Source organism: Hyperolius riggenbachi, chromosome 6, assembly GCF_040937935.1.
Source record: "Hyperolius riggenbachi isolate aHypRig1 chromosome 6, aHypRig1.pri, whole genome shotgun sequence".
In the NCBI taxonomy this organism is placed as follows: Eukaryota; Metazoa; Chordata; class Amphibia; order Anura; family Hyperoliidae; genus Hyperolius; species Hyperolius riggenbachi.
Genome location: NC_090651.1, coordinates 289,452,093 through 289,465,794, shown reverse-complemented (window position 1 = coordinate 289,465,794; position 13,702 = coordinate 289,452,093). Strand labels below are relative to the sequence as shown.

The following is a 13,702-nucleotide window of genomic DNA, read 5'->3' as shown; positions in this document are numbered from 1 at the left end:
TTTTGGCAGTTGGAAAGAGCAGAAAACAGCTATTTCCCACAATGCAACAAGGTTCACAGACAGGAAACTGCCAGGAGTACCACGGTCCTCAGAGCTTCTCGTGGGAGGGGTTTCACCACAATATCAGTCATACAGCGCCCCCTGATGGTCTGTTTGTGAAAAGGAATAGATTTCTCATGTAAAAGGGGGTATCAGCTACTGATTGGGATAAAGTTCAATTCTTGGTCAGAGTTTCTCTTTAGGTGTGCTGTATGAACAAGTTAAGTTTACCTACAGATAGTGAATACACTCCAATGTGAGATAATTCATAAGAAAAGTGTTGTGAATCAACCCCAAAGTCATTTAAAATAAGTTTTGCTTGATTAACTAAACTTTTATCTTGCCATTGGTGGCCATACATGGTACAATAAAAACGTTCGATTATCCCGTTTATTCGATCTAAATGATTGAATCGAATGAAAGTTGAAATTATTTTTTTTTTTTAGACCAAGAAATTCGAACGATTATCCAGTTTTTTCGAGAAAAATTAGATCGGACATGCTGGAAAAATCTTTAAATTCGATCTGACGGAATAATCGAACTAAATTATCTAATCGAAAAAAAATGAAAAATTGTACCATGTATGGCCACCATATGTTTCACCTTGTTTATACTACTTTTTACTTGCTAGGAAATGAAAAGCTATTATAAAGACAAGGTGATAAAGTGCTAAGGTGAGACAACTCAGGAGAAATGCTTGAGGCATCAGGACTTAAGTTTGTGGTGCTCTAGTCAGCAGTGGGAGAAGATGCTACAACTAACTTGGAGGGGGGATGCTAATTCAGTAGCAACAAGTGTCAGACATTTAAGAAACTATGAAGAATCTGTGCACAGTGTGAACTGCTTTACCCATCACACAAGAAGGTCAGAAGGACATGACGGGTAAACTTGTTGCGTGAGATAAAGTTACTGTCATTGCGCAGTCCCAGAAGAAATTTATATATTGTGAACTTGTTGGTCTGAAGTTTGGCTCCTGACCTATCAAGTTTATAAATTCTTACATATTTCTGACGCATGCAGAGTTTCCTATCTTTGGTGGTCCTTTGAGTACACGTAGTGCCTAGAGCAGTAGGAAGAGAAGACATAGGAATCAAGTGCGAGAGGTGGAAGGTAAGACTCCTCATTGTTCCATGTACTTAGGCACAAGTATGTAGCGTCAACAAAACTGCTTCAATGTGAAGCGTGCAAAATGTTTCTTAAAGTTGCTAAGTGGAAGAAATATTTTTTTCATCAGTTGAGCGTGCAGTTAGTAGAAATGAACAGAAATTCAGCTAGGACCACTATGGCTTGGTATTTTTTTTTCTTTCTGCAGAACTACAATTTTATCAAGATAACCTATTTTATATAATGTAACATTTTCAGATACTACTGCCTTCCAGAGATGGTTACATAATTAAATTAATTATGTGCAAATTTGATGTCCAAGGAAAAAAAAATCCCTGAATTTTGGGAAGCTGTACAGCAAATATCCAGAGTTTAATTGGATTTGAGAGCTGATAACTAATTATCACGCAGCTTGATTAATAGATAAGATGCCAATGAATTAATCAGCAGGTTCTAAATCTGATTAGCCCTTGCAAAGTTCCTATTCAGTCCCTCATAACTCCTTATGTAACATGATTGACTTGGCTTCATGATCTTCAGAAACCTGCTGGATTTCATGTTTGCTTGCATGAGCTCACTGGCTCCAGCCTGCTGATCACCTGACATCTAACTGCTAAACAGTAACCAGCACAACTGCCATCTATGTGTTTACTATTTACCTGCATCAGTGTTTTACTTCAGCTAACATCTAGAAATATGCCTGAAGAAGAGGACTAGATCCCAGAAAGCTTGCATTATTTAACTTTATCAGTTAGCCATTAAAAGGTATTACTTTTACAAGAGTATTTTTCTACCTACATAATTTGTTTGGCTAACATGGTACAGAAACATTTTTACTACTATTCAGTCCTTGCAAATTCTAATTCTAACGCAATAAATTGTTATACTTATCCTTGTATGTCAGTGATGGTGAATGATGTGTAACATTTCTGAGCTTCTTGCAAATAGCGTGCAACTTGAAACTCAATCAAAACAGAACATTTTATGCAAAGCATTGTTCATACTTAGGCAAATAACAAATCCCAGATTGGGATTCAGATCACAAATAGATAAATCATGCTAAAGGTCATTCACATTTGCAGCTTAAAGGACACCCGAGGCAAAAATAAATGAATGAAATAAACGATTGTATCTATCTTCCTTCTCCCACAAATGACTTTTTAACCACTTCACCACTGAGTTGTTTTACCCCTTGAGCACCAGAGCAATTTTAACCTTTCAGCACTCCTTCCATTCATTCATCTATAACTTTATCATTACTTATCGCAATGAAATGAACTATATCTTGTTTTTTTCGCCACCAATTAGGCTTTCTTTAGGTGGGACATTATGCCAAGAATTATTTTATTCTAAATGTGTTTTAATGGGAAAATAGGAAATAATGTGGGAAAAAAATCATTATTTTTCATATTTAGGCCATTATAGTTTTTAAATAATGCATGCTACTGTAATTAAAACCCATGAAATGTATTTGCCCATTTGTCCCGGTTATAAAACCATTTAAATTATGTCCCTATCACAATGTTTGGCGCCAATATTTTATTTGGAAATAAAGGTGCATGTTTTTCAGTTTTGCGTCCATCCCTAATTACAAGCCCATAGTTTATAAAGTAACAGTGTTATACCCTGTCCCTTGACATAAATATTTTAAAAGTTCAGTCCCTAAAGTACCTATTTATGTATTTTTTTTTTATTGTAAAATGTTTTTATTTTTTTTATAAAAAAAAAAAAAAAATGGGTAGTGTGGGAGGTAATGAGTTATTTTTTAGTGTAAAACTATTGTATTTGTGTATGATAAATGCTTTAGGGAGTAGTTTTACTATTTGGCCATAAGATGGCCACAGTAACTTTTCGTTTATGCGACCTGCAAGCGTACAGGAAGTGTTAGGAGGCTGGGAAACTGTTTTTTTTTCTCACAATGATCGCTGCTTCTCATAGAAGCAGCTGATCATTGTGGGGGCTTAGATCAACTAACAGGAATGGTTTTTCCCGTTCATTGATCTCCGGGCAAGTGGACGGCGGCGTGCACAAGAGCGGGAGCGCGCGCACGAGCGAGCGGGAACGTGGGCAGCGGCGGGAGCGCGGGAGGTACAGATATCGCCGTCCCTGGGGGTGATGGGATGGAAAAAGGGACGGAGATATCCGTACCGCTGGGGGTAAAGTGGTTAAGATATTCCACAGTTTTATTTTATATTTAAATCTACTTTTTAAGTTTTAGCTGTTTTATTGTTTTTGCTCAATGACACATTCATTGAAGTATGCCAGAGCTAAAATCTATGAACTATTGGCCCTTTTTATCTCTTTCCTGCTCTCAGATGCCATTTTAGGAGAAAGTGTTTTATAGTTGGAATTTCTTATCAGTGAGGGTCACACTGTAGTCACTTCCTGTCTGAGTCAGGACTAAGTCATCCACTTACATGCCTGATATTTAACTCTTTGAGGTAGAGAAAGAAAAAAAATGAACACAGCATAGTTGTTTGTGTGCTAGGCACTGTACATACCCATGTTTATCTCATCATGTCACATGTCACCTCGGGTATCCTTTAAACTATGGACACAGCTAATTACAACAGCCTGCGCTGAGAATATAGCATGTGTACAGTGACCCCCAATGCCGATTGGCTGAGCGATGGCTGCGGCATTGTTATTCCCACTCACCCCACTTGCTCTGTGATGCTTTTCATCCACAGTTCCGTGCCGCCACGACGCAACAGAACACATCACTAGCCTGAAGACTAGCAACACATCTGTACTACCTTTGCACCACAATGTGGCTGGAGGTATCAAATCCCAATTCACCATAAACAACAGTCCTTGTAATGTGCATTAGGCTTTAGTTTACCCACAACAAGCATTCTTGATCATTTGGGTGCCTTTTTCAAGTGTGTAGAGGTGCCCTCTGATGCCATCTGACTACTCATTAGCCAAAAAGCAATTGTATACCATGTCAGGCACTGGCAGCTTGCTCCATCGCATCCCACTGACCTCTCCAAAGAGCAGAATATGCAGTTCGGCAGGTAGCCAATCAAGAGATTGCCAATCAAACCAAGACAATCAAAAACTATCATTTTAGAGGAGCTTAGCTGGAAGTGTGTACAGGCCTTGCGTAGCTTGTAGAGCAGAGGGAGAACAGGGCAAGCTGACAGGAGCTAATGAGCCTGTATAGGGTGTAAAGACTGCTACCACAATAGAAAATATAACTGCACATGCTTACAATTTGTATATTGGTTGAACGTTATCTATGAAAAAGTACTTCTCTGCTTCTCTGAGTTATTCAACCCACTGGGTGGAAAACAGTCCTGTTTTCTGAAGCACTTAAACAACCAAGAACTGTGAGAGACAGCTTGGGATATGGTTTTACTGCAGGAAAGTTCAAGGGTCATTATTTCTGCTCTCTTTTATATTGTAAAATACAGTGTGGTTTTAACACTGCACCTGTGACAGTAGGATGCAATGTTATAAAAACAGCTATATAACTGAAAATAAGAGTATGAGCCTCTTTTCTTTGCTACTAATGTTCTATTCATGATCCGTACTACACATACAATTCATTACATCATAAGTTTTATTTTTCGTTCAAGTTTGCTTGAAAGTTTTGAACAACTTTAAAGAGAAACTCCTACCAAGAATTGAACTTTATCCCAATCAGTAACTGATACCCCCTTTTACACGAGAAATCTATTCCTTTTCACAAATAGACCATCAGGGGGCACTGTATGGCTGATATTGTGGTGAAACCCCTCCCACAAAGAAATTCCGAATACGTACTCTCGTTTCCTGTCTGTGAACCCTGTTGCATTGTGGGAAATAGCTGTTTACAGCTGTTTCCAAATGCCAAAACCGCATGCAGCAGCTACATCACCTGCCAATGTAAATTAGGGATTTACAATATTTTACAATGGGCAAACACTGACTAAATCATTTGTACATAATTATTGTAAAAATGAAGCACTTTTTTTTATTACATTATTTTCACTGGAGTTCCTCTTTAAGGAATGTAATATTAGCACAATAACATAGGTTAACATGAGACAATTATAGCATAAGGAAGTATGTTCATTCAACAATGTAGAATAGGTAATCGTGACATCTTGAAGAGGTGTAATTTGACTTATTTCATCAATTGTGTGAGGCCCAAGCCCCATCTCCACCCTGGATTCCCCATAGAAAGTTCTCCCCAGCCATATGTCCCAGATCTTTGGCATTGCATTGATCTTTTCATTAATCATTGTGTTATTGATTGTTTCAATGACAGCAGGGAATCTCAATTCTGCTTTTTGCCACTTAGAGACTATATACTGTAAGTTTTAGTCTATTAGGACTTAAGTATCAGGATCACAGGATGGGTCGGGAGCAGGAGCATTAATATCATAAGATGGATTAGAAGTCAGAGGAACAGGATCACAGTACAGTACAGGTTAGAAGCCAAAGGTTCAGGGTCACAAGATGGGTCAGCAACTGTAGACACAAAATCTCTGGATAGGTATCAGTTAAAGCATAAAGATTATACAATAAGACATTACCTGCAGGACCTGGCACACCAGAACAGAACTAGGATCAGACCGGTCAATGGTCAGTCACAAGGAAGCTGCTCATTACTGTGGCTTGCACTCAGAAATATGTTGAAGTAACAAATGTACTTACCATAGTAGAGTTCTAGTATTACCGTACTTCTTCTCCAAAGGTGATTATTAGTGCTTCATTGTTTTTTGTTTATTTTGCCTTAATGGCTGTTCTTACCTTACTTGTGATGAAGTGATACCATATACACATCAGCTTAATCCTGTACATTCTATTTCTCTCTCCGCACAATAATCTCACCTTTTTATTCATAGTATCTCTTATACAAAGAATGCTTTCTTATCATTTGAGTGTTTGCAGAGCCATATAAGTCCATACCTTGTACCAACAAATGCCAAAATATCCAGAAACAAATGTCTGTAAAGGCCCATACCCACACTCAATCGATATCACCCAAGGGGATCTGGACCCAATCCCTCGGGCAACATTGTAGGGCCAAGGCTGTGCAGACGCGTCGCTCACTTACAAGTGAGCAATTTGTTCTTTTGTTCTGTTTTATGCAGGGGACGGAGAGGCGGGGAAGTGACGGGGCACGGTGGGCTGGGTAAGTAGAAAGAACAATGCTATCTACTGTTGGTGAGCTGCAGTAATCTGCCTGGCCGAGTGGATGGAGGGCAACAGGGGCTACTGTACACACGCTGAACTCTCAGCAGAGGTGGTAGTTATCGGCCTCTTCGGACGAGTTTATATGGCATGTGTACGGGACTTAAGCTGGATTTTATGGCCTTGTAAAAATGAATAACCTATTGGCATGCTGTAAACCAGCAACTCTAGACATACACCTGACATTTAAGAGGTAATAAGGTATGCTTTGCATATCTATATGCGAAATAGGGAGACAGAACACAGGTGTCCTGAGGAAGGGCTACGCCTGAAACATGTCGTGTCCTCTGCTTGCTCTGTAACTGTATGGCTTGAATACAGATTACTTGAAGAAGCGACCTGTGTGCTGTCTTCTTATTTCGCATATAGTACAAGTGGTAGCAGGAGTGGTGTACCTGCGGGAGATTGGCACCGGCTTCCAAGCCGGGAGAAGGATAGGCCTGTAAAGGTGTGTGGAAAGTGTGTTCTATACTCAGTATGCTTTGCATATCCGCTGACTTGGCCTAAAGTGATGCAGTACTGGAGTAACTTTTTGCTAACTTAAAGCTGGATATTTGTAAACAACTTTAGTTTAAAGAGAATCTGTATTGTTAAAATTGCACAAAAGTAAACATACCAGTGCATTAGGGGACATCTCCTATTCCCCTCTATCACAATTTTGCCGCTCCCCGCCGCATTAAAAGTAGTCAAAAACAATTTTAAAAAGTTTGTTTATAAACAAACAAAATGGCCACCAAAACCGGAAGTAGGTTTATGTACAGTATGTCCACACATAGAAAATACATCCATACACAAGCTGCAAGGCTGCATACAGCCTTCCTTCTGAATCTCAAGAGATCATTTTTGTGTCTACCTTCTATCCCCTGCAGCCCTCATCCACTGAATACTAGTGACAGGCTCATTGTTTCTTCCTGCAGACAGCTCTATGTCTGTAATTCCTCAGTATGTGACAGCCCAGCTCCTTCCACAGCCTAACAGAGGACAATTTATCCAGCTTGTAAAAGGCAGCTCTCTTCTCTTACTGACAAGAGAGCAGAGAGGCTGCCTAAAGTAAATAACACACACGGGAGTGTGCATAGAGAGGGCCTGGAGGGGGGGGGGGCATGCATAACAGATCAACAACACTGAAGAGTTTGCAACCTTCCAGACACAGGGCGACAAATCCGACAGGGGAAAGATAAGTTGATTTATTACAGAGACGGTGATAGTAGAAAGTGCTGCAGTAAGCCAGAGCACATTAGAATAGGTTTAGGAACTTGTAGAATAGTAGAAAAAAGCATGACATTTTTGTTACAGTCTCTTTAGCCTTTTGGGGACCACGGATGTTGAATCAACGTCCAGCAGGTGGTGCTACCGTTCTGACTGGACGTTGATTCAAGGTCCGCGCTAAAGAACTGTCCCAACGCGATCGTGCGCATCCAAGAGGGAAGATTAAGCTGTCATATGACAGCTGACATCTCCCCTCAGTGATCAGCAGCCATTGCGTATGGCTGCTGATGACGTGATCACTGCGATTGCCGTAGGATCGTAGTGATCACTTTGACAGTGGCGGCAGCAGGGGGGAAAAGAAGAGGATCCACTCACTTCCCTGCTGTTCCAGCGACGATCACCGCCCCCCTCTGCTCTGGCCGGCATCGCTGCTCTGTCTGAGGTCAGCGCCGGGTCCCAGCTTGATGACGTCATCAAGCCACGACCCGACCTGAGCATCATTTGGAGCGGACATGCCGGCTGGAGAAGAAGGGGGCTACTGCGGCTCATCGCTGGAGCCTGGAAGGTGAGTGATGGCTGCTGGTGTAAGGGGGGACACTTTCCACTATGTGGGGGACACTGCCCAGCCAGCCACAGACGGGATCCGGCTGCCCGAACCCCCCAAACACGCGCACCCCCCTCCACCGCAAAATGCCTGGTCCTTAAGGGGTGTTAGGCGGCCGGTCCCGAAGTGGTTAAGAAGGCAAATATGTATATGATATAATAACTAGATACATTTCTGTTACTACTGTAAATAGAATGGCCTGTATGCAATTCACTTGTTCTCCTGAGTTTTCTTCTAGGTGATATTTTCAAAATTGTCAAAAAAATGCCTTTTAAGCCACCAGCAAGCAAGAAAATACTCAGAACAACTTTGATACTACTTTTTTTTTTTTTAAAGATGAAAAATTATCTTCTAGGAGAAAAACTGAGGAGAAAAAAGTTAATTGCACATGAGCTAATGGCCCATATGCAATTTACTTTTACACTTGAGTTTTCTCCTGGGTGAAATTTTCAAACTAGTCAATAAAATGCCGTTTAAGCCACCAACAAGCAAGAAAATGCTAGAAATAATTTTGATAGTACTTTTTCAACTACTTTTTGGTACCTTTTCAATAACAAAGTGCTGAAAAGTTGTTCTAAATAGAGGTTGAAAAATTATCTCCTGGGAGAAAACTCAGGAGAAAAGTTAATTGCATATGGGCCCATATGCAATTAACTTTTTCTCCTGAGTTTCCTCTTAGGTGATATTTTTACATTTTGTAAATACAATGCTTTTTAAACCCCCCAGTAAGTGATAATATAATCACAATAATTTTGGTAGTACTTTATTTTGTCTACTTTTTGGTACTTTTTCAGTTCCAAAGTGCTGAAAATGTATTTCAAAAATAGGTTGTAAAAATTTCTTAGGAGAAAACTCAGGAGAAAAAGTTAATTGCATATGGGCCAATATGTCTATATCTGATGGCCGGCCAGTGATTTATGCGCAGGATTTTCAGTATTGCCATCCCGGACATCTCTGCATCGCGTTGGCTGTCTTATTCGAGAAGGTCTGGTTTAGAGGAAGGCGTCCTTCAAACTTCGCCGTCACTCTGACACCGTCACTTTACTTGTAATAAACTGGGTGCTTACTCTGCATTGCCGTAAATAGAACCCGTAGTTTTAGTGATTTTTTTTTCTCTTTGTTGCTAGATGACACCAGACAACAGAGAACCCAAATGTAGCTCATCTAATTTTAGAAAATTAAGCAGAATTGATTTGTGAATGACACGACCTAACGAAAAGATAGTGTGACCAAAGCAAAAGAGGACAAACTGTCTGAATGGCTTACGTACTCACTCACACATCATAAATAGATAAAAAGACGTGGCACCGGGCACCGACTAACTCATTGTGCATAAAGGAATAGGGGCAGCAAGAGGGGAAAGAGAAGAAAGGGTAGTAAAACCTAGCAGCTGTAAAGGACAGCGTTGAAAAGATTTACAATGCTCCAGCCAGCTACAGCTCTGCTATGCTGGGAAGTCAATTAGTGTACAGAATATAGCAAGAAGGTCTCACTTTCGGATGATAGATATAGCAGCTTCAGACAGACACTTTTTCATACAATAGCTAAGTCAGCACCAGCGATGATAACGCTTGAATCAGCAAGACTGGCATACCGGGTACTGCAATTCTTCAACGTTAACTTTCACAACTCTGTTCCCTTGGATAGCTACACAGCTTTGTAAGATTACAGACTTTCTTTCAGCTTAAAGACTGCACTGCTTAAACTTGAACTGCAACCTAAAAACACATCTGAAAAGTGCTATCTACCTACAAGAAGGTAAGTTCATAAAAAAAATGTTCTGTGATTTAAAACAAGTCCTTAGTTGTGGCTCTTTCTGTATCTTGTATGTTTATCTGTAGGTTAGTAGCTGCTATTTATATATTTGAAAAGGGGGAATGCATAGATCATTACATAGGCAGGGAGAAAAGGTACAGCAAAGAATAATGTTGTGCAGTATCTCAGGAACATGAACAACTTTAATGTTTATTTCCAGCTGGTATTTCTGATAACCAATCACAAGTGTCAACAGTCTAAAAAAAGGTAAGTGGTAAAAGCTTGCCTGCAATTGGTCACCGCTGGATATATGCGACAGCGAGTCACTGCATTTTACATGCAAATGTTTTTATGTTTGAGTCTAATCTACTATATCCCTTATTTAAAATTTTACATTGAAGAATAAAAATGATATATTGCTTATAGAAGCAGAGCAAAGTGTGATCTATGCATTTAGCGCTTATGTAATATTAAATAAATCCATCAGGCGCTAGCCAAAGCATCCTATCATGTTTCAGTATTATACTTTTCTTCCAAAGTGTTTTCTTTTTTGCTTTAGACAATGAATGAGGCTGATTTTGGCTGCAGGCTGCTGCAGAAGCAATGTTAGTGCCTTTCAGCATAACATTAATACCTTGCATGTGTTGGATGTTTGACGACCACCCAGTTATATTGTTCTTTTCATCATGTAGCTTTAAACATGCTATAGGAATGTTGACAGTAAAGGCCTGCTAAGTCTCGAATGCGACTTGTGGAACTTGAATGCCATTAATAGATATTATTGAATGTATATACAATGCATACGTACTACATTTATATAAATGCCTTCATATGTAAGCAAATACAGGTGAAACTCGAAAAATTTGAATATCTTGCAAAAGTCCATTCATTTCAGTAATTCAACTTAAAAGGTAAAATTAATATATGAAATAGACTCATTACATGCAAAGCAAGATATTTCATGCCTTTATTTCTTATAAGGTTGATGATTATGGCTTACAGCTTATGAGAACCCCAAAATCAAAATCTCAGACCATTAGAATATTGTGAAAATATTCAATATTCTAGGCTCAAAGTGTCAGACTCTAATCAGCTCATTAACACCTGCAAAGGGTTCCTATTTCATATGTTAGTTTCACCTTTTAAGTTGAATTACTGAAATAAATGTACTTTAGCACGATATTCTAATTTTTCGTGATTCACCTGTAACTAGTGATATTGGTATGGCTTTCTGTGGTCCTCACTATATAGGAAACCAAATGCCATTAAATCATTTCTCTCCTCCCCCAAAAATCCAATATCAATGTAGAGTGTTGCAGAGGCTACATAGAGTTGGATGACCATTTCTCAAACCCAACTTTTTGCGAGTTAGCGTTGCAACAGATTTCACTACACTGATGTACCGTGGATACGTAATCTACTGTTTAGGTGCAAATGTGGTATGCCAGAGAGAGCAATTAGAAGTAAGGAACATTGCATAAGTATTTCCTAGCTTCCCCATATGCTGCACTCTGAAAGAAGCCTGAGATTGGGGCAAAGATCGGATTGCAAGATCCAGATGTAAAAAGCTGGTGCAGACTTACCCCAAAAGACCCAACGGTGGCTCTAGCAAGTATTGACTCTAGAGCGCGAATTCTTATGCAAACAGTAAATACCGCTTTGTTTGGTTTAATTCATGGTTAGTCACAGTAAAAAGAAAAACATATATATATATTTTGTTCCTTTAAAGCCTTATGGACGTTGTTTAAATGAAATGATAAATAAATCCAATTAATTCCATTTAAATTTCAAGCTGAAATGCTATGTTATGGGGGTAAAGTCCTATGGGAGTGTATATATATATATATATATATATATATATATATATATATATATATATATATATATATATATATATATATGTATAGTATGTATATATATATATATAGTCTGTATGTTACTCCCATACTTCTGGTTGCATGATGTAATAGGTTAATGTGAATAGTTCCTTAGTTTTCTGATATTTTCATTTTATTTTCCTGTTCATTGTCTTTATGTTAAATGTCCACAGGCACTTACTTATTACATATGTAGGCTCAGCTTCTAGAAAGTAAAACAGCATAGTGGCTGTCCAAGTCTTTCACTAGATAACATCGCGTCACTGAGTGATTGACACTCACCTAATGCTATACGTATATTGTTGGTAATTTGTTGAAGTCATTATGTAATGTAAACGTATTTATTTTTTCTCATAGAAAGTCCATTTTTAAAATTGGTTTGCTGTCTGGCATCCGCTTAATAGGTAATAAGAGACACCAAGGAATTTGCATGCAAACTAAGAGCTGACACACACTGTGAATGTAATCGGCATAGGAAATGACGCTCAAGAGTCTTGCTAGGACCACTCTCAGGTTCTTTGGCGTAAATCCGCAACAGTTTTTCTCATCTGGATCTTGCAATCCGATCTTTTCCCCAATCTCAGACCTCTTGCACAGAGCAAAAAAAAGAAATAAATCATGGTATACTTTACTTATGTAAGTTTTTTTCGTACATATAAGGACTTTCTTTACCCTGGTAAGTTTTCATCTAAACAATAGATTTTATAGTCACGTTATATCAGCATAACAACAGCTGTTCTAAACTGCAAAAAGCTGCATTGAAAAATCATCATATAAGAGATGCACATCTGACTTCATTCATTATCATGTATTGTTTTGTGGTACAATCTGATGTTGTGCATATTTCCTTATGTCTGAAGCAGTGCAATTTCTTATGTCTGAAGCAGGGCAAGCAATATATTTAGTATATATATGCACATGGATACACGCATGCACTGTGCTGAAATAGGGAGCCTGGAGAATTCTGGGTAAAAACTGTGCACCCCCTCCTACCCAAAAATGCAAAACAACTATCTATCTATCCTGTGGATTGGTGAACACCTCCCCCAGCACCAAGCAATAACCATCCCAGATGGTTTGACATATGAGGTATCCAGTCAGGAAGTGTATTAAATATTAACTTCTTTCAATGCGAAAGGGCAATTATCATTATTATTGGGTATTTTATATAGCACCAACATCTTCTGCAGCGCTGTACAGAGTATATAGTCCTGTCACTTAACTGTCCCTCAGAGGGGCTCACAATCTAATCCCTACCATAGTCATTTGTCTATGTATGTATTATGTAGTGCATGTATCTTAGTCTGTGGCCAATTTAGGGGGAAGTCAATTAACTGATCTGTATGTTTTTGGGACAAGGGCCTTTTTCCTACCTTTAGTCTGCCAAGAGCAGGTAGGAGTATTATGAAAGGTTTATGGAAGGCTTTGTCTGGTCACCTTCCTAATATGTGGGTGACCAAATAAACACCCCCTCCCTGCTAAATGAAAGAAGGTCTCTTTGCATAGACCATGTACCCATTTACACCATGTTCAGCATACACAAAGACCCCCACACCAAATAAAAGCTAATTAGAAGACCAAAGAAACCCCCGGCAGAAAGATCACAGTTTTGCTTCTAAGGTTTAGTCCAACTTAGATGAAAAGTGGTTTAAAAAAAACAATCAATGTAGTCCCCCTGACATTGATCTATTGTTGTTTTTTAATTCTTCATCAGTGCTTTTCTGGCTTGATTGAAAAGTTGTTATCCCATCATTTGCTACTCTACTGCCACCAGATAATGAGATCACTGGACCAGGAGGAATCCTCTGCCTTATTTGCCTTTAATTTAATAAGATTCATCTTTGTCTGGAAAGTAGTACTATCTAGACATGAATTTATGAAACCCTAAGCTTAGTGCTGTCACAGTCGCCTACGTTTCTCCAAAGAAATC

At 39.0% G+C, this 13,702-nt stretch overlaps 1 protein-coding gene across 1 annotated transcript in view; it reads left to right on the top strand.

Moving 5' to 3' along the window:
* Window positions 1-9,412: 9,412 nt before the first annotated feature.
* The window catches only part of LOC137522789 (serine/threonine-protein kinase SBK1-like), a 71,624-nt gene continuing 67,334 nt past the window's right edge, over window positions 9,413-13,702 (top strand). The window contains exon 1 of the mRNA XM_068242877.1: window positions 9,413-9,898. The gene's annotated coding sequence lies outside the window, so the exon portion shown is untranslated. The remainder of the gene's footprint in view (window positions 9,899-13,702) is intronic.